Source organism: Hesperophylax consimilis, chromosome 19 (genome assembly GCF_061612785.1).
Source record: "Hesperophylax consimilis isolate HC1 chromosome 19, BYU_Hcon_1.0, whole genome shotgun sequence".
Taxonomy (NCBI): domain Eukaryota; kingdom Metazoa; phylum Arthropoda; class Insecta; order Trichoptera; family Limnephilidae; genus Hesperophylax; species Hesperophylax consimilis.
In genome coordinates, this window is record NC_142854.1 from 21,784,287 (window position 1) to 21,804,745 (window position 20,459).

General features: G+C 36.2%; 1 pseudogene; it reads right to left on the reverse strand.

The window, feature by feature from the left end:
• Window positions 1–12,558: 12,558 nt before the first annotated feature.
• Window positions 12,559–18,416, reverse strand: LOC149414986 (52 kDa repressor of the inhibitor of the protein kinase-like; annotated as a pseudogene).
• Window positions 18,417–20,459: the final 2,043 nt, after the last annotated feature.

Genomic DNA, 20,459 nt, shown 5'->3' on the forward strand with positions numbered 1-20,459 from the left:
ACTCAGAACATGAAAAAGGTTTTTTTCCACTGTGAGTTAGCATGTGCCTCGTTAGACAGCCCTTTCGAGAACATGAATAGTTGCACTCGGAACATGAAAAAGGTTTTTCGCCACTGTGAGTCAGCATGTGGATCGTCAGTTGGCCTTTTAGAGAACATGAATAGTTGCACTCGGAACATGAAAAAGGTTTTTCACCACTGTGAGTTAGTATGTGTCTCGTCAGTTGGCCCTTTCGAGAACATGAATAGTTGCACTCAGAACATGAAAAAGGTTTTTCTCCACTGTGAGTCAGCATGTGGCTTTTTAGAGCCCTCTTTCGAGAACATGAATAGTTGCACTCGGAACATGAAAAAGGTTTTTCTCCACTGTGAGTCAGCATGTGCCTCTTTAGATAGACTTTTCGAGAAAATGAATAGTTGCACTTGGAACATGAAAAAGGTTTTTCTCCACTGTGAGTCAGCATGTGCCTCTTTAGATAGACTTTTCGAGAAAATGAATAGTTGCACTCCGAACATGAAAAATGTTTTGTTCCTGTATGATTGCATAGGTGCCTACTTAAATTCGACTTATTAGAAAGGGAGAAGATAGAATTAGGACAAAATAATTGTTTTTCCACAGGATGCGTCTTGATATCTGTCGAAAATAAAATACGATTATAAAAGCTTTATTCGACTTAATATCTACACTTACCACAATAATGCACTAAAATTGATAAAAAAATTTAACAAATTACGATTGCAGAAAATGTAAAATTTTAGGAAGGAAAGTGTTTATACCGGACTGGTAGATTCGTTCTAAGCATTCTTTTTTGACATCCGGCAGGTCTATGTCAATTTCCATACAAGGAAGTTCCCCATAACTATCTTCTCGGCATCCGAGTTCCGCCTTAACGGTAACAGTCTCCACATTAATGTAAGCTATAAAACAACATGTACATAGATTGATAATCGATGTTAAACAACACAAGTTTTCAAATTACAATATTTACGATAAAATACACCATTGATTAATCCTGCAGAATTGAAAATTAGATGAAGAGAGTTCAAGGTTAATTTAATAAAATTAATAAGGACAACCCCAGATGTCCGCTTCAGGAAGGAATAAACATTTGCTTTAGAGCACCTGAATTATGGAGTTTTTATAAGTCGACGAAATGTTGTTTTCTTCCAATAATAGTAAGAGCCCTAATTGGGCGTGTACAAACAAATAAATAAATATGTATTTTTAACTCATGAGGAAAAAATGGAAAATTTGAGAAATCGAGCACTTATTGTGAGCATTGGCGGCTTCTGTAATCAAAGGGAATGGCTCTCGACTTGTAGTCTGGAGGTTCCGGGATAAAATCCAAGCGTGCGCAAGCAATTTTTTTGATTGAAACATGATATTTCACAATATATTCTTGTGGCAGGTTCCAAAGACAAGTACTTCCCACCTTTCACCACTCTATATCCATTCCCTCCTTTTGTCTTCTAGCCACACAACGTACTATTACGCCAAGAGCTTGAGAGCAGTTGGAACACGCGTGGAGTATTCACAAAACTAAATAAAAATTATTTAGTTTAAATAATGTTGTAGATTGGCTGTTTCTGGCAAAGATAAAAACTAAAAAAACTACGCCAAAAGAGGGCAGCGTTAAAAACATATTATGTTCTGTCGCCATGGCAATCCAAAATGGACTTGAATTAATAACATACAATTTATTTTACAAAAGCAATGCAACTAACTGGCTGTCTGAGTACTCTCCGCATATTGCGAACATTCCTTCTTTACATCTGGGAGATCTAAATCCATTTCACCTCCGCCTTCTTCCTGGGGCCCTGGTTCCGTCTTGATGGAAACAGTTTCTGGATTTACTAGATCCATGGCACCGCTGTTATAGGCTGCAGTAATTGGTACAAGCCCAAACAAATATGTATACCTGAAACAGAACATAATTGTGACGGAACCCTATTTTAAATGAGCTTTTCATTTTATTTGGTTAAATATTTTGTCAAAACAATGATATCTTGTACGAAACTAATATTGGGAAATAGGGATATACATATTGTGAATATCTTGACCTTGGAGTTGACATTTGAAATCTGTTGAAAGATTCGTCGGATAATTCAATATAACTATAACCATAAGTAATGTAAAGACCGGTAAAGCTTTTATTAAGTCCGCTAATGCGCTTTTAACAGAATATTTAAAACTAAATTTTAAAATATTTTCAAAATATTTTTACTAAAATAAACAGACGTCTAATTGACAGGTTGAACGTTCCGCAAACAAAACGCCAAAAGATTTGTTAAATTAGGTGTACCCATAGACATATGAATATTAGTAGACCTGCCCTAAGTGATTAAAAGCGTATTATCCCCACTCCCCATACCGGTTCCATTGAGCCGGCTGGGCTCGCATATGGCCTCAAGTGAAATTTGAAAACGTGACGTCATCATTCTTGTGCGAACTATGGTCGAGGCATCATCGGTTCATTTTACTAAATAACACGGCAAAATGTTGACTTGTGATATGAAAACTTGTAAAAATAGATGTGAAAAAGAGAATAAACCCAATTGTCGTATTACATTCCATAAGTAAGCATTATTTTACTTTATTTTAAGCTTATTCACACCGTATTATATGGATCAGTTTTAGAAACATATACTATCACATCACAATGTAGCGATTCTCAAGTGTGCTCATCGTTGTTTACTGGGGTAAGTAAATTATGAGACATTTGTAAAAGTGTCTTAACTAAATACTCTGAAACTAACTACGACTCTGAAAATAGAAGCTGCCTTACTTTGCCGAATTTGGACTTCGCAAATTAGTTCATAACGTGGCGAGTAATTTACGCTCCCATGTAGAAATGTCTATTCATTCAAAAGCAGATTTTACTTCTAAATGGTGATATTATAATGCGAGATACCTATTTACTGTCAGATTGATTTATTGACGAATCACAGTCAGCCTTACTCCCTTCGTTCTTCAACAGTTGATTTTACCCCTCGCCATTATATTCTCGTCTATTAATTCCTATGTCTGTGGGTGTACCGATAACGGCCGCTACCAAAATGATTAGCGTGATTCATAAAAGCATTAGTACTTACTAATAAATATCACAAGCACGGGAAGATAAATTTAACTTCGTGGGTTCAACAGTATTAGCTATATAAAGTAGAATTAGAGAGTAAAAACCGGGGGATGCGACTGGCCGACTGGCGATGAAAAAAGGATGAGTCATCAAATTAGGTTAGTTTTACACAGACAATAATGAAGTCATAGACAAGTTTAACTCCATCAGCAGTAATGCATGCATAATATATTTAAATTGATAAAAAAACGATACATGCAAAAGTTTCAGACGGGTAAAATAATTATTCCTCTTTGGCGGCCAAAATACGCATTTTTTTTAGATTTTGGTTAAGGTGGTGGGTAAACTTCGGTTTATGGGCGAAATTCCTAAAAAATAAAACTAGTTATTTTTATACTAACTTTGGGCCGGGGAATCTGAATCTGAAAGAATTAGATTGGGGCAAGCAATATTAACTGAATTACACGACTTTAAAATTTCGACGCACAAACAATTTAACTGGCCATTTTGAACGCTTTCTGACAATAAAACTAGTTATCTTTATACATCTTTATACTAACTTTGGGCCGGGGAATCCGAATCCGAAAGAATTAGGTTAGGGCAAGCAATATAAACTGAAATACACGACTTAAAAATTTTCGATGCAGAACAAAATACAATACGCCATTTTCGACACGTTGTTGACAATAAAATCCATAGAAAAATAACCAAAGATATATCACCATATAAAATTTAGTGTTGCCAGTAAGCAATAATATCAATAGCGTAAAAAAACATGTTTATAATTTCAGTAATTATTTTATTATTTATGTATTACTCCGCTGCACGGTTAATACGCAGTATTTCTTATTCAAACAATTAGATTAAGCTTTATTATCACGAAAGGTGAGTTTTTATGTCGGGGGAGACGAAAAAATATGCATTTTATATTTTAATTTTGCTAACATTAATTCATTTACGTAAAGTATTCAGCCAAGTGAGCGGACTTTTTAACCGCAGATTATGGAAAGTACACTTCATTTCAACAATAATTACTACAAGAAACAACTATTTACGTGCACAAAATAGGTTATTAGGTTGTTAGTTTGGGTAAACTAAGTAATGCGTGCGTATTTAGATTGAAACAATATTTCGCAAATTTCAAATTTGAAAAAAAAAATGGCGGCAAAGGAAACAAGTATTATCCGTGCAGCGGGCTTATACATATTTACCAATATTTTTTATACATTTTATTCACTATTGTATCACAAACCATGTTACACACACCTAGCTTAGCCGCTAAACTACTTGAAAACTGGGATGTTTTCTTGCCTTGACGCGAGTAGGCGCTACGAAGGGGGCACTTTATTTTCTATCACAAACCATGTTACACAAACCTAGCGTAGCCGCAAAACTACTTGAAAACTGGGATGTTTTCTTGCCTTGACGCGAGTAGGCGCTACGAAGGGGGCACATTCTTTTCTATCACAAACCATGTTACACAAACCTAGCGTAGCCGCTAAAGTACTTGATTGGTGGTTATTGTGCCTATGCTTACTGAAAATTCATATGTATGTTGATTGTTTAGTTGGAATTTATATACTGAACCGTCAACAAGCAATTATTTGTTAATAATGCCTAAAGGAACCAAAAATAAAAAGGGGTACTGGCAGAAGTACACCAATAAGTACAAGTAACGTGATGCTACCCAATATATATTTATTTATTTTTTTGTGTTTTAAACAACGTTACAGTATATCATTTATCAATTATTACTGAAATATCCCAGAAAAAAAATTTAGGGGTTTTTTTCAAGTTTTTTGGTTTTTTTATTTAGTTTTAGGGATAAATATTTTTGAGAGTTGGTAACACTGCCAGCACGTTTTAAGGCACATTCGTTTCCGGAATAATAAGTTTATCCGATTTTAATTCTTCTCCATCTCAAAATGTTGAATTTATTGAAGATATTGCAGATTTGTGCTGAAAAACACGAAATGTTGGCTAAGTTAGTCGAATGGGGCCTCATTCCTCAAAGTGGGACTTATAATTGTCCGGATTGTGGGCGAGCGCTGGAATTAAGGTCGGAAGAAAATCGGTGAGGTTATATTTTTATTGTTATGCATTTTTTTACCTGCGAATATTCTATTGTATAAAGTGTGTTAAAGAAAGGTTTTTTTTAGTACCGATGGGTTTCGATGGAATTGCTATGCCAAATTAGCGCGGGGCAAGAAGAAGGCTAAGCGGTGCGACAACAGAGTGGCATTTCGAACAAGGACGTTTTTTGCAAGGTCTCATTTGCCAATTTGGAAAATTCTTGGATTCGTCAATTTTCGGGTGCAAGGTGCGTCGTTACGGCTTATTGGCTTACAGTTAGAGCTGGCGATGGGAGCATTAGTAGACTGATCCTCTTTTTGTCGGGAAGTTAACTCGATTCTTACTTGTGTCGCTTAGAAAAAATCGGCGGCCCTGGTAAAATCGTTGAAATTGACGAATCCAAGTTTGGTAAGAGAAAGTATCATCGTGGGCATTATGTTGAAGGACAATGGGTTTTCGGCGGCTACGAACGTGGTTCCGGCGGTGTGTTTATGGTAGCCGTCGAGTCTCGGAGTTCCGAAACTGCCCATAATCGAAAAATGGATCGAAAAGGGCACAACCATTATCAGTGACTGTTGGAAGGCATATGACTGCCTGTCAGACTTAGGGTATGTACACCAGACGGTGAATCATTCACTACATTTCAAGGACCCTGATTCTGGAGCTCATACAAATTCCATCGAGTCCTCTTGGCGGGCAGCCAAGTCTTCCATGTCGTCATCTGGTAGAATTAAAGCGCACATACCCGGCAACCTTGCTCGATACATGTTTCTGAAAAGTTGCAAAGAACGCCTGAAGGATCCTACTCTGGAGTTCTACCGTTTAGCTGGGCTCTTATATGACCCGCGTATTCATCAGGAACCCTTGTGAGCCGTGTGAGTCTGACAAGGATACAACGGACGAAGAAGACTTGTTCGATTTATAAGGTATGTTTTTCTGCTGTTATCTATTCACATTGATCCACCCCCCCCCCCCCCCGTCCTATAACTCCCCCGTACTTCTGTACTTTTTTCTCTTCCTGATGACCTCATTTTCTTCTTCCACTGCTACCAATACAAATGATAATAATATATATTTAAACATTCATCACAAATTATAATATAATTAAATAATAAAAAGGAAAACACTTGTTTAAAGTCACTTTATTGTAATTTTTAAAGTCTACCGGTTTCGGTACCTCCGTACCATCATCAGGACTGTTATAAAAATACTAACAAATACAGAATAATACACATATATATTATATAAACAAATAGTTGAGAGAGAAAGAGATAGAAAAACAGAGAGAGACAGTATCAGTTGCGGGAGGGAAGTGGGGGTGGGGAGTTAGGGATAACAGGAAACATATTTATTATAGGGCTGAATGTTAAATTTAATTGATTATTGATGATTTGGCTAGTTGTGTTATACTTACCTTTATAACGGCCAATAAATGTGTATAGTGTAGGCTGTGATAAAGTGAAAAGATGTAGTTGATAATTTAAGTTTATTGCAAACACGTTACACTATTACACGATTTGAATATCAGAAGGATTTAGTAGGAATCAAGAAATGTCGACCGCCAAGGTAGATCGGAGAAACAGGAATATTTGGTCGGTAATGAATTGGCAGCGAGCTCTGTTTTTGGGTTGCCATCCGTGAAACAGTGTTTCCGTATTAAAATATTATTTTAGGCTGGCTGACGGTTCTTGACCCCACATACCTTCCCCCCAGTGTTAACGATACATAAAAGAAAAAAATTAGGGGTTCTAAAAAAAAATATATCACAAAATTTGCATGACGTCGGTTACATAATATAAACAAATTCAATGTGTGACGTCATCGCAAAATAACATAAGCCTATGCGTTCAGAAAGATATATCTTAAATGGTGAAGTTACTTTGTGACTAATACATTTATATGTTTGTGAACGCATTGGCATGAACAAATTCCTACATAACTAATAATACATTATTTGAAAGTTAAATCCTTTTTAAAATATGTTGAAATAATTACATGTTCGGAGCATGTACTGCCTCTACGAACTGTATGTTTTTATTGGAGCATTTACTGCGTCGACAAATTTTATATTTTGTGTTTATTTTCAAAACCAAAAGTTGCAAACAGAGTGCATTTAATACTTTAATGTTTGAAAACAATAAATGGTATTACAACCTTTAACACAAGTGGTTATTATTTAACTTATCTAAACCTTTTTATATGGTAATGCATCTACGAACAGTGTTGTCGGAGCATGTTATGAAATTAAGCATAAGTTAATTATAAAATAAAAAGTAGGAATCTATTTCCATTTGTATATATTTTTAATAATGCATCTACAAACAGTGTTCGGAGCATAAGTTGTCAATTATTGAGTTATTTTAAAGTTGTATATTCTAAATATTATTTATTACATATTTAAATAACTACAAATTTGTCTTATAATATAGGAACATGATATCAATGTATAAAGTATGAACAGAAGTGTTTCTTCAATCTTTGAACAAAGTGAAACGACTATTAATGTCTCTATATTATAAAATTATTTATATCCGTGTTATGGAAAAAAAGGTGTAAAAAAAGAAAAAAAATACATATTTAAATGTTTTTGTAAAAGTACATTTAGCAATAGCATGGCGTTGAGTACATAAATCTAAATCTTTATTTTGGAGGTTACAAGATAACTAAAAATATAACAAAAAACAACTGTCATATGTTCGTAGAATGTAATATAAATGCTAATCGATGTATCACGGTATCATTTCTATAGTAGTAATAATATTTGGATGATTTGTATAGCACCGTTTTTGTGCAAAATCACCTCAAGGGCGCTGTACAAATATATAATACATTTCTACAATGATCTATGTTATTACTTACTGTATATGGAGATAATATACAGTACCATAGTTACCTGGTAGGTCACTTGAGATTAACACTTAATTAATATTAACAATTGATACAGAATTTAGGACACAATTGAAAAATTGGATATAACTAGACTTTCTTTCAGGAATGGTATATTTAATTTAAGGGTATGACTGCATAAAATGTATGTTTTTAGTTTTGACCTGAATTCTGTTGGACTTGTCATGGATGGAGTTTATTCCAAAGCTTCGGCCCAGATACTATGTATCAGTTCATCTCGTCATAATGATATTCGATTCTTCAATTTTCGATTTCAATCGTCAAAATGTCCTCAAACATGGCTTTGAAGTCTGTGTGAAGTACATTTATATGTTGAACGTAGACCAAAACGTCACCCTGGACGTTTTTAAAAAACAAGTTGAGAAACTAGGACAATTCGCGGCTTTTTTTGCTTCAATATACTAATTCTGATAAGAAAAGGAACGTAGACTGTATTTATATACCTCAGTAAACAATTGTACGAAATTTGATATAATAAAGTAATAAAAAGTACAATAACCTATCCTAGTAATGGTTTCGTAACCAGGAAGTAGAAGGCTAGATTATCTACAATACTTCTCTTTGACCTAACTGAACCGGCAATATACTAACAACATAACATAACAGCAACAAATATATTTCTACAATATATTTATAAATCTATTTTAATTTGACGCTTTATATAACAATGTATTGTTCAACTGAAATAAAGAATTTGTTTATTTATTTATATTCTCAACTAAAATTCGGTAGGCCTGGCCAGACAGCTTGACGTCACATCGGAAAACTTCCGTTTATTGAAACTGCGGTCTGAAGAAGAGCATTATAGCCCACGCACATCTTACAGAAGACCTACAGAAGTAATAGGAACTACAGAAGTACACTATAATGCCTTCATGCAACACCAAATTATTTACAAAGTGGTTCAAACGATGAACAGGATAAGTACGCAGATACAGTAGAGGACGCACACACGTTGTATTTCGAACAAGAATTCACATGGTCATAATTCACAGAAAATTAGCTTATTAAAACTTAAAAGCACAGGACCTATAGGAGTATAGACTAAACTTGTTGCATCTCAAACAAGAATTCACATATAATTCACTTTAAAATAGCTTATTTACAAGCATAAGACCTACATGGTCAACTTGAAGACATTTTGAACACGGTTGTTATGAAATCGTGGACACGTTGCACAACATGCGAACACGTTGCACTGCACTATAGCAAGTGGCGAGGAATGACTCGATATGATTGTTTCTAACACATATCATCATCCGAGTGAATAACAATGTCTGTGGCTGTTCGCCAACTGTCAGCTACAGCTCCAACACGCCCAACAAACTTGTTTTCATTCTTCTTTTTTCTTTGATTACGTGGAAGTTCCAGATACTTGCTCTTTATTGCATTTGTTCGTGACCTTTGAACCTGCTTCTGAGAATTCTCTAAAATAAGCCCTTCATTGGATGTAGGGAGTTTTGCCTTCATTTCAGCCAAATTTTCATTATTGAAATTTAACATCTTCAGCATAGTCGTGGGGTCATCGTTTAGGAGGTACGAGTAATCGGCCATCATCTTCAAGCTTTCACGGTATTTCTGCGCCAGATTTCTGTTGTGTTCCACTGAAGAAGGCTTACTCGTAGTCTCAGCTTCTATGCCATCAATAGCATCGTCACAAGATGTCGTACTGGCAGAGTCATCTCTTGGCGATAGGCTTGCGTCTCATTTGCTTGGTCATAAAGCATTCCCGAAGAAAACTCTTCATCAAGAGAAATGTATGGATTATCTCGGAACTCTTTTGACAAATGATCAAAAGTATACTCCGTATAAAGAAAAATGGCGCACATGTGCTTACATGGAGTTCTCCATGTTTTAAAGTCATAACAAGAACAGCACGATTCGGCGACAGTGTACCAGCAATCAAAGTCCGTTTCACTTCTAACCATGAATAGTCCTTCACACTCATATCAACGATCTTCGACGCGTCATATTCATCCTTCGCAGCCATGTATCGTTTCATAACACGTTGAACAAACTCTTTCGGACGGTTCCTAAGGAAAGGCGGGATTTCTTCATTGAAAGGCTTATATGAAGAATGCAGCTGAGCATTGGACACCGTGTATTTCTTCAATGACTCAGGTAAATACTGCTCAATGATTATCCTTAAAATGCCAGAAAGAGACTTGTCGGACGAATGTTTTAGAAAGCTGTGTTTCAAAACCTTATTCTGGCTTTCTACGCCATTGTTGGTGGTGACTTTGGCTAGGAAATCGGGTCTATGAAACGCCTGGACCCACCGACGGTAGCATGGTAACCATTCCCTCTGAAAATAGCTTCTGGCATTTGTGCACTCCATATACACTTCATCGTTATTCATGCTCTCCAAGTTGCAGAGATACTCATCTTTAGACTGCGAACTTGCCAGCCCTCTCCACAATTTCTTCAAAGTAGCTTCTGCATCGTTAGGCACATTACCCTTCTTTTTCAACCATCGGTTCCATGATTGTTCCCTGTGGAACGCACAGAGGTACACCACCGATTTTGGGAACGTTCTCTCAAGAGCATTGATCTCAGATTCTGAGAAGTCGGTCATAAAATACATTGGTTTCCACTCTGGGTTACACAACGAAAAAACACTCAACGCTTCCTCAATAAGCGTAGATGCCTCACTATGCACCACAAAAGTGCCAACAACAGAATAGCCACAATTGGTTTTTACTGTTATAAAAAAAGTGGCAAACTGTATTTTGTAGTTTTGTACGTGGCATCCAGAAGAGATATGTTGTTGCCATAGCGCCGCAGGAGTTCACGCTGCCATTTGGTCTGGTGACAGAATAAAATTGTAGATAAAGAAGTCGGCGTCGAGTCCTCTTCTGCATCTTCGACCTCCGCAGCATATGGGCGGAAGAAAAAGTTGTCGTCTACTGCGTCCGCTTTCCAGCTTTTAATTAACTCTTCTGTTGCTTCTTGATCAAACTTACTCTTTTTTATTTGGAAGAGCGCCTTATACATGTGAGATTGTATAACTTTATCTGATGGATAAAAACATTTGTTCAGTGTGTCGGGTTGAGGAATGTTTTCGTCTTTAATCATTCTTCTAACCAATTCCTTTAAATGAAACTTCATGGTTTTAACACAACAAACATTTCTCTTCACCATGTTCTTCAGTTCTGTCCAAGGGCGGATCCAGCTTTGGCGCCAGGGGGGGGTTACGTAGTCGTGGTCAAGTTTTTTTTTTTTTTTAAAGAAAGATAAACATTCCCGGGTTACGAATAACCCAACAATAACTCCTACCACCACCACAGAAAGCCGAAAATGCTTGCTTGTGTTGTGATGGAGGACTTAGGTCCGGTCAGTTACAGTTACAAGAAGTTATAATTTAATTTTGATAATAATTTGTACAAGTAAAAAGTAGGTATTGTTGGATATGGTAACACTAGGTATATCATTAAGATTGTCTTTTGCTCCGCAAGCCCGGGCGGCGTAGGCTCGTGTAATGTCAATTGTCAACCAATACAGTACAGATTACAATTATTAATCGTGTTCTTATTTCACCACAATATAACATGGTGTCAGGTGTGTCTTCAACATAGTATTGTGTGTAGGAATCTTGCAACTTTTTGAATTTCCTTTTCCTCGTTGTAGTTATTCGCCACCATATATAAAAGAAATGATTGCTTAAAACGTTTCCACTCGCCAACCATATCCGTAGCATTCTGCATTTGCAGAATTTGACTCGACAAACAAATATCAGTATTAGACATTATCAAGGAACTGCTCCCAGCTACATATATTAATAAAAAGAAACTTGATTAAGTGAAATATAATATGTATATATATGTATATATATATACATTAACAAAATGTAACTAATACATACTTTAAAAAAACTAGGTATATGTATTTTTATCAAATTTACATACACCATACTAAAGTTCCCCATAAGGACGTCAACAACAGAAATTTTTAAGCATTTTGACGTTCCAAGTATACAGAAAATCTATGCCAAAAACATTCAGGTACACCACCTCAAAAATAATTCAGAAGTAAACACCTCACATACTTATAAAACCAGAGCCAAAGAAACAGAGATACAAAATATACCAAAGTGTAACTCTACCTTTGGACAAAAAAGTTCTAATTTTTTAGCAATAAAGGTATATAACAAACTCCCACTTAGTATCAAACAAATTAAAACCAAAAATCACTACATTAAGGACATTAAATCTTGGCTTAAGGAACTACCGGAAAAAGAACTCACTAGCCTATTAAAAACATCGCCGTAGAAGTTTCTGGAAAACCTTACCCAAAACATGAAGTCGAACCATAGAAGTCGCTGAAAAATTATTCAAAACCTAGTCCCCCTCAGCACAGGATCTCCTAGTGAGGAGGACTATAAAAATCTATATCAATTAATCATATAAATATATATAATTCTTATAAAAATGTTTAAAAAAATGTAATATACCTAGTTACTAAATAAAAAAATAAAAATAAAATAAAAAAAACGTATAGCTTCATCTTAAATAACAAAATCAATTTTTCGTTTACTTCTTCTCCCGAAACGCGTTATCACCTCATCTACTTCAATTGGTACGTTTTTATGAACGTGGAGAAGTGCCAGTCCGGTTAGGCGTTCTTCAACCATTGAAGCTCTTAGCCACGATTTGATTCTTCGTAACGTAGAGAAAGATCTTTCCGCTGTCGCTACACTAACAGGTAGTGTAGCCATAATACATAAAAAATTTCTTACATTAGGATACATCTCAATATCGCAATTTAAAATAATGTCAGAAATCGACTGCGGTATGTCCTGACTACGCTGCCACTTCATCATCCACAGCCGATATTCATTTACAATGATAGAAACTGGAGTATTATCTAATAACAATGTATAATCGGATGCTAGTTGTTTCACAGTTTCAATGTCTTGATTACTGTATTCGCTTTTTGGCATGAAAACGCTTAGCTGAAAAAAATTAAGGATTTCAGGAGACAGACGGTCCTGTAGGTCACTTATTATTGAATCCAGAAGAGGGATGTATATGGATCTGCGGAAATACTCTTCAGCAGATTGAGCAGGTTGATTATTGGCCCTATGTATTTGTCTTGACACTATTCTGGGACATTTAATTTCTACATCTAGCTGCTCAGCTACTTCTTTAGCCTCTTCAAAAAGCTGTCGGTAAATTATGTCCACATTTTCTCTTTTATTTTGTAGAACACTTAAAGTATCGTTAATAGCGTCCGCAGCTTTTTTTAAATCAATGGAGTTCGATTGCAGTATTCGTATGGGATCCATCCAACCCTGCATAGTTGGATTGCGGACTTTCTGAGGGGAAGAACAATTCAAACCGTGGTTGACGGCTCTTCTTCCTCACCGCACCAAATCAATGCGGGGGTGCCACAAGGATCTGTGCTGTCTCCGACGCTGTTTTTATTGCACATCAACGATCTCGTTGAATGTGCACCAATTCACTGCTACGCTGATGACAGCACCGTTCACGAGGGTTATCTTTTTGACAGGCCCCCTTCCACCTATGATGTCCGAACAGCTCGGGAAGTTTTGAAGCGAAAAATTGACCACCACCTAAAGATGGTTCGTGCCTGGGGTAAGGCCAACTTGGTCAGTTTCAACGTCTCAAATACCCAAGCGTGTCTGATTTCGGCAAAGAGGGAGATCAATGACTGTCTGGTGCAATTTGATGGGAGCACTCTCCCCAATAAAGACTCCATTGAAATGCTTGGAGTTACTATATCAGACCAGCTCAAGTATCGGGGATCCATAGAAGCCCGAGTAAATCAGGCCTCCAAAAAGTTGGGCGTCTTGTACAGGGCTAGGAGATTCTTCAACAGTGACCAGCTGCTGACCCTGTACAAGTCTCAAGTCCGCCCAACTATTGAATTTGGGAGCCACCTTTGGGCTGGTGCCCCAAAATACTTGATAAACCTGCTTGAGTCTGTGCAAAGGAGAGCGATCCGTCTGATTGACAATCCGTTGTTAACAGACCGATTGCCTTCTCTGATGCATAGACGCAATGTAGGCATGCTGTGTCTGTTCTACAGGTATTTCAATGGAGCCTGCTCCAAGGAGCTAGCAGCATTGATTCCTGATGCACCGGTGCACGGGCGCGAAACTCGACGGACACGAACTGAACACCCGTTCACGGTTGACGTTGGCTTCATGAGAACGGGCCGTTTTTACGACTCGTTTTTGTGTAAGTCGGCTCGTATGTGGAACGAGCTACCGGCATCTGTTTTTCCTCCCTCCTATAATCCGAGCCTCTTCAAGGCCCGCATTAACAAATCCCTTCCTACAGCCCCTACCTTACTCCGCCTCACAACGCCGCCCAACCGGGTGGTGACATAGTTCCCCTGTCTGTACACTGCACAGGCAGGGACACTCTTGTGAGGTGTCACATAAAAAAAAAAAAATCTTCTTAAAGATACAGTAGTACCTGAAAAATAAAAAGTTAGTATGTGACTGTTTGTGAGTTATGGGTGAATAAATTAAGGATCTATGACTTAATATATCTAAATGGTAGTTAAAATTGTTTTTGTTGAAACACAAACAAATTAACAAAATAATATTCAAGTAGGTATAGTACGTATGTTCATTATCCAAACAATAAGAAACAAAATAATATAGGCAAGTACCCACCTAATATATCACTTAAACAGATGGAGGATATAATAAAGTCAGAACTGCGCAATGCTTGCAGCAAGCAATGCGCATCAGTAGCGGTTTTACTGTCTTGCCATGTAGAAATCTTCTCCAAAGCGCTACAAGTTTTGACCAAGTTGTCTCCTTGAAATTGAAGATGCCCATCATGCCTCTCTACCCAACGTGTCTCACAGATACCTTGCAAGGCAACTCCGAATCCTTTTTTAAAAATTTCATGCCTCTTAGCGGATGCATTGGCAAAAGCTACAACTTTTCTCATTGTGCCAGAAGTATTGCGACAAGAAACTACTTGGGATGATCTAGCCAACGAGTTATTAAGTACGTGGTTGTTGCATGGGCAACGTTTGGCGTGAATGGCTATTTTCTTCAATTCTCGCACTGCACCTTTCGTATCTGATGCCATAACCGAGCAGCTGTCAGTTCCAATACCCACACACCTAGTTAAATCTAAATTAAATTTAGTACACAGATTTTCAACAATTTTCGCCAATGCTACACCTGTCAATCGAGGCTCTATATCACCTGAATTGTTTTCTTCACGTCTAAGAGCATCGTAAGTATCACAGAAAGTCACAAAATGTTCCTTTATAATACCATTATGAAAATATCGAAATGATAGGCTCTTCTGTGAGATATGTGATATATCTGTTGTTTCATCGAACAAAATTGAAAAAAAAATTGCTTCCCGCACATTCTGTAAAATGTTCTCCTGAATGATTTCTGCACAAATATCTATCAACTCATTTTGTACAGTCTTGCTGATGTACGTGGCGTTGGATTTTGAAGATTCTAAATGCTGCTGCAATGCAGTATCGCCAGAATCTATACGAAATTTTAAAAGGGCTCTAAAATTCCCTTCATCAGCTACCACGCTGTCATGGCTCAACAATTTACCATCGTCGCGATGGCCACGTAACGGTATATTTTGATGGCCACAAAATATAATAGTTTTTACGATTGGTCGCAAACGATCTCTATTTTCATTTATTTGTGTCAGTCTTTGACTATTTACTTGGTTCATTATATTAATTTCTGGCTTGTGAAAAGTCAACAAAAAGTTCTTCCCTGCTTCGACAGCTGATTCGTGGTATTTTTTTCGCTGGTGTGTTAGCATTATTAAAATTTTAATTATTAAAAAACTATCTAAAAATGGAATAAAAGGAAAGGCATTGAAATGGTTCAAGGATTATTTAAGTAATAGATATCAAACCACAAAAGTGGGTGAGACAATATCCGAACCAGTAAAGATTACATTGGGAGTACCACAAGGGTCGGTTCTCGGACCTATTCTTTTTATAATGTACATTAATGATATGGTGAAAGTATTGAAACATTGTAAAATAAGATTATTTGCAGACGACGCACTGATTTATATAACAGGAGAAGATTATGAACTCATAATGAACCATCTAAATGAAGACCTACATAATATATCAATATGGCTGAAGAAAAATAAACTTAAATTGAATGTAAACAAAACAAAATTCATGAACATTGGAAAACGAGTAACGCAAACAAAAAAAGACATATTGATAGACGGTGAAGTATTGAAAGAAGTATTTGAAATGAAATATTTGGGGGTAATAATTGACTCCAAATTAACTTTTGCTCAAAATACAAAACAAATTATTAAAAAGATTGCCAAAAAAATCTCACTGTTGGGAAGAATAAGAAGATTCCTTAACACAGTTTCCAGTAAAAATGTGTACAACGCAATTATTGTACCACACATAAATTACTGTAGCAGCATTCTATTCTTATCCAACGACGGTTTAATGAAACAAATGACAATTCTACAAAATAGAGCAATGAGAACCATATTGAAGAAAAATAGATACACAAAAATTAAGAACATTTTGAAGGAGTTAAATATCTTGTCATTTAAACAAATTATTTACTTTAATACCATATTTTTAATCTACAAGATAATCAATGGCCATACGTCTAGTGAATTCCTGAGAAAAATTGATAAATTGCAGAACAAACACACACATGAGACAAGGAAAAGAAATGAATTGAGACTCCCCTTCAGGAAAAAAACACAGAGTCAAAAGTCATTGATGTACGGAGCGTTGAAGATATTTGGAGAGCTACCAGAAGAAATAAAATCAGAAGAAAACATAAAAACATTTAAAATTAAATTAAGAAAATATGTGATTGATTCATTTTAAATGTGTTACCATAATTATATGTATATAAGGATTGTATTAGGACATAGATAACTATGTACCTACTTAAAATACCACAATAAATAAACAATAGAACACCATTTTCACCAAGCAAATTATCAAAAGCTTTTAACGGTTCTTTTACGAGTCGATATAAGGGTGTTTTTTTCTGTACACCACCTCCAGGAGCTACGGCAAACAAAGCACAGTACTTGCAGTAAAGTCCCTGGTCTTTATGCGACAAAACAAGCCTGTGAAACTTTTCAAGGTGAGACTTATTCGCATATTTTTTTGTTTGTTTTCCTTTTTTATTAACAACACAGTGCGGGAAAGTGTAATTAGGGGGAGGCTGCCAATGCTTTTCAAGCAACATAGCTTTAGTAGATGAATCATCTATATTTTTCCCTATATAACATGCAATATCTGAAGCAAACTCTGATTGAGAAAGTGAAGTCTTTATCTGATCAGAATCAGAAGTCGACGTATAATAATATAGGCTGAATATCGTTAATAACAGGAGAGCATGTTTTTTCATCGTCTAAGGTTAATGTAGGCAATGTTATAGCTGTAGAAGCAAAGCAAGAAGCAGAAGCATCGGCAGTACAATTATTATCCTCTGTAGTTGTTGTAGGTAAATTTTTCGAGTGAGCAATCTCAAGCCTTGGTTTCTTTGTGAAAAATGAATCTATTTTTTTAAATGAACTGCCACCTATATTACGTTTTAACCCACCACCACCATCTCCTTTTCCCTTAGAGTCACCCTGCAAGCAAAACCATGCAAATTTCACACCCCACAACAGACAACAGACTTTTGTAAATACATATTAATTATAAGTACCTACGCTACGTAAAACACCCAGACTCAAGCCAAAACAAATGTTCATTCCGTAAATATTAGCCATGCAGGTACGGACGGGGCTTGAACCCGCGATTCATTGTGTGAATTTATCTAAGATTTTAGGTTAGGTTAGTTAGATTAGTAAGCTTAGGCTCTTCAAACTCCCTCTTCCAAAAAAAATAATTAAGTAGGTACATAAGTCACACTCTTTCAGTAAGTAGGTAGGTACCTACTTATCTACCCACGAGGTACTTTAAGACTGGGGTTATACTCGCAATTAAAAATTTTTATTATATTATTAATATTTTGAATTTTGACAGGTCACTCACAGCTCACAGGAGCGTTTACATATGCATCCGACTTGTGGTAATTAATGATCACGGAAGTTGTTCGGAGGTTCGACCTGTGCCTGTGTAAATGCTCATGCGACCGTTTATATCAATCTGTAAATTTATTTGCGGTAAGATCTAGGTAAGGCTTCCTTTCAACAACAACCTGCTACTGTCAAATTTACTCGATTTTGTTAAGAAAGACAAAAAGGCCCAAATAAAGTGTTGAAATAGATTTTGGCTTTAATTAAACAATTATCTATGCGCTTTTGTTCCGTCAAAGGCGACAATTAATTTCGTTTTATCCGAATGACAGCTACCTACCTGACATCTGCTGACGGCAACTGACGGCCGGCATAGTCCAGTGGTAACGCATTGGACTGCCTTTCCGAAGGTCGCGGGTTCGAACCCGGCGTGCGCAAATAAATTTTATTTGATTGATTTGTGTTATTTCACAATTAATTAATTAAAATAATATATAGTATATTTGCGGCACGTTCCAGAGTGGAAGATACTACCAGTATCGCCCTGGTGTAAGACCACCATTCAGAATTGAAACGTTGCTCCAAATGGCTTTAGCCGTGTTTAGTGACTAGATCTGAATAGCCAGGTACTTCCCCACCTTCTTCTTTCCCTTCCCCACTTACCTTCAGCCTCACAACATCCCCCAATTTGGGGATGCCATAGTCTCACTGGCTCCAGACGGGAGCAGTTGGGACTCTTGTGAGGTATTCACTATAAAAAAAAAAAAAAAAAAAAAAAAAACCGGCTTCTTATTCAAAATTTCAAATACGTAAATGTTAAAAACAGAAACATTAGGATTAGAAAGGATTGGACCGATAATAGGCCACATGCATCACATTTAAAAAAAATTCCGGTTTAGGCAAATATTCTAAGACGTTCCGTATTTTTTTTTAATCGTATTTTTGAAACCCTGGTGATTTTTTTAAAATTTCAACTCGAAAAATCAGACCATTTTTTATAAACCGGAAAGACGGGACATAATTTTATATGTGCAAAAAAACGGTAATTAACTAGCCGAAAGTCATTTAAAAAAGAACGTTTTACACACGAATGTCACAAAAATGGCATGAAATTGTACGGAGTTCTGTTCATAACATCTGTCAAAACACCGCCATCTTTAGCAAAAAGCATAAATATACCAAACCACCTACTCATGCAAAAAGTCAAATCAAAGGTTAAGTGGTTAAGCTCGCAGAGAACAAACAATAAATCTAGTGAACGTTAAACGTCAAATTCAAAAATTCGCCGGATATCAAAGTGTTGCCGTATAAAAAAAATAATCAGTGTGGAATTTTACAAAATTAAGGGAATATAATCGGAGACGGAACATTTTCATGTAAATCATTCAAAATCCATCATTAAAAATAATACTATGCATTTCTAAAAAAAATTACTAACGTTTTCGTAATCTTAGTAAAAAAATCTATCCACACTTTTAGCCTTCATTTTAATTGATTCTGAAGAATTTGTTACAAATATTAAAAATGTGTCCACTTCCGAAGTTATTAATTCATCATCTAGAAAAATAAAATCTGGTACTTACCGCTAAGTCCGCTAACTTTATAGTTATACACGGGTTATAAAGTTTTAAAATCGTTGAACGTAAAATATATTAATTGTAAGGTATTGTTTTATTAATCTAAAATATAAATAACTTGCATCCCTCGTGCGGCATAATTTTATTTTTTTTAAATTCAATTATAATTTCGCCGAAATAAATTAAAATGTTAGCCTTGGGCAAAACCTCGATGAACGAGGTTGTGTCTCGCCTTAAGAATTGCTTTAGGAAGTATAGGAAGGCTGGTAATTCGCGCGGGCGCGTTAGACCTGTCCAGACCTGTCAAAAAACTTCCGAAAGAATAAGTTCTGTAACTTACTAAAATTACGTTAAGTGACTTTTGGTGTCGTTTACATTGGGAATTTGGCCAAACTCGCCTTCAAGAGCGATTTACAGGAAAAAAACTTACGAGTCTAACCCCAGCCTTAGAACATTAACAAATAACATTTGAGTTTAAACACACATACACTGGCATAATGAAGAAACTGATTAGATTACTTACCATTTCTTGTAATGAATTGAATTTGAGGCAACAATTTTTAAGAACACTATTACTTATATTGGAACTTATTTTTTTTAACTTAGTAAACAAATAAAAGTAAACACTTTATTAGAAAAGTTTAGTCGTTCCGATTGAGGTTAGGTTTTGCTAGACGCTAGACGTTTGTCGAAACAAAGCGCGCGCAAGCGTCACACGTGGTTACACGAAATGTGTCATAATAATATGAAAGGTGGCGGCCGAAGCGCGCGCCGGTGGCGGTGCGCGGTGACGCGGTAACATTCGAATTTTCGATGCGTTCGTTCCCGAATAATGCGTTT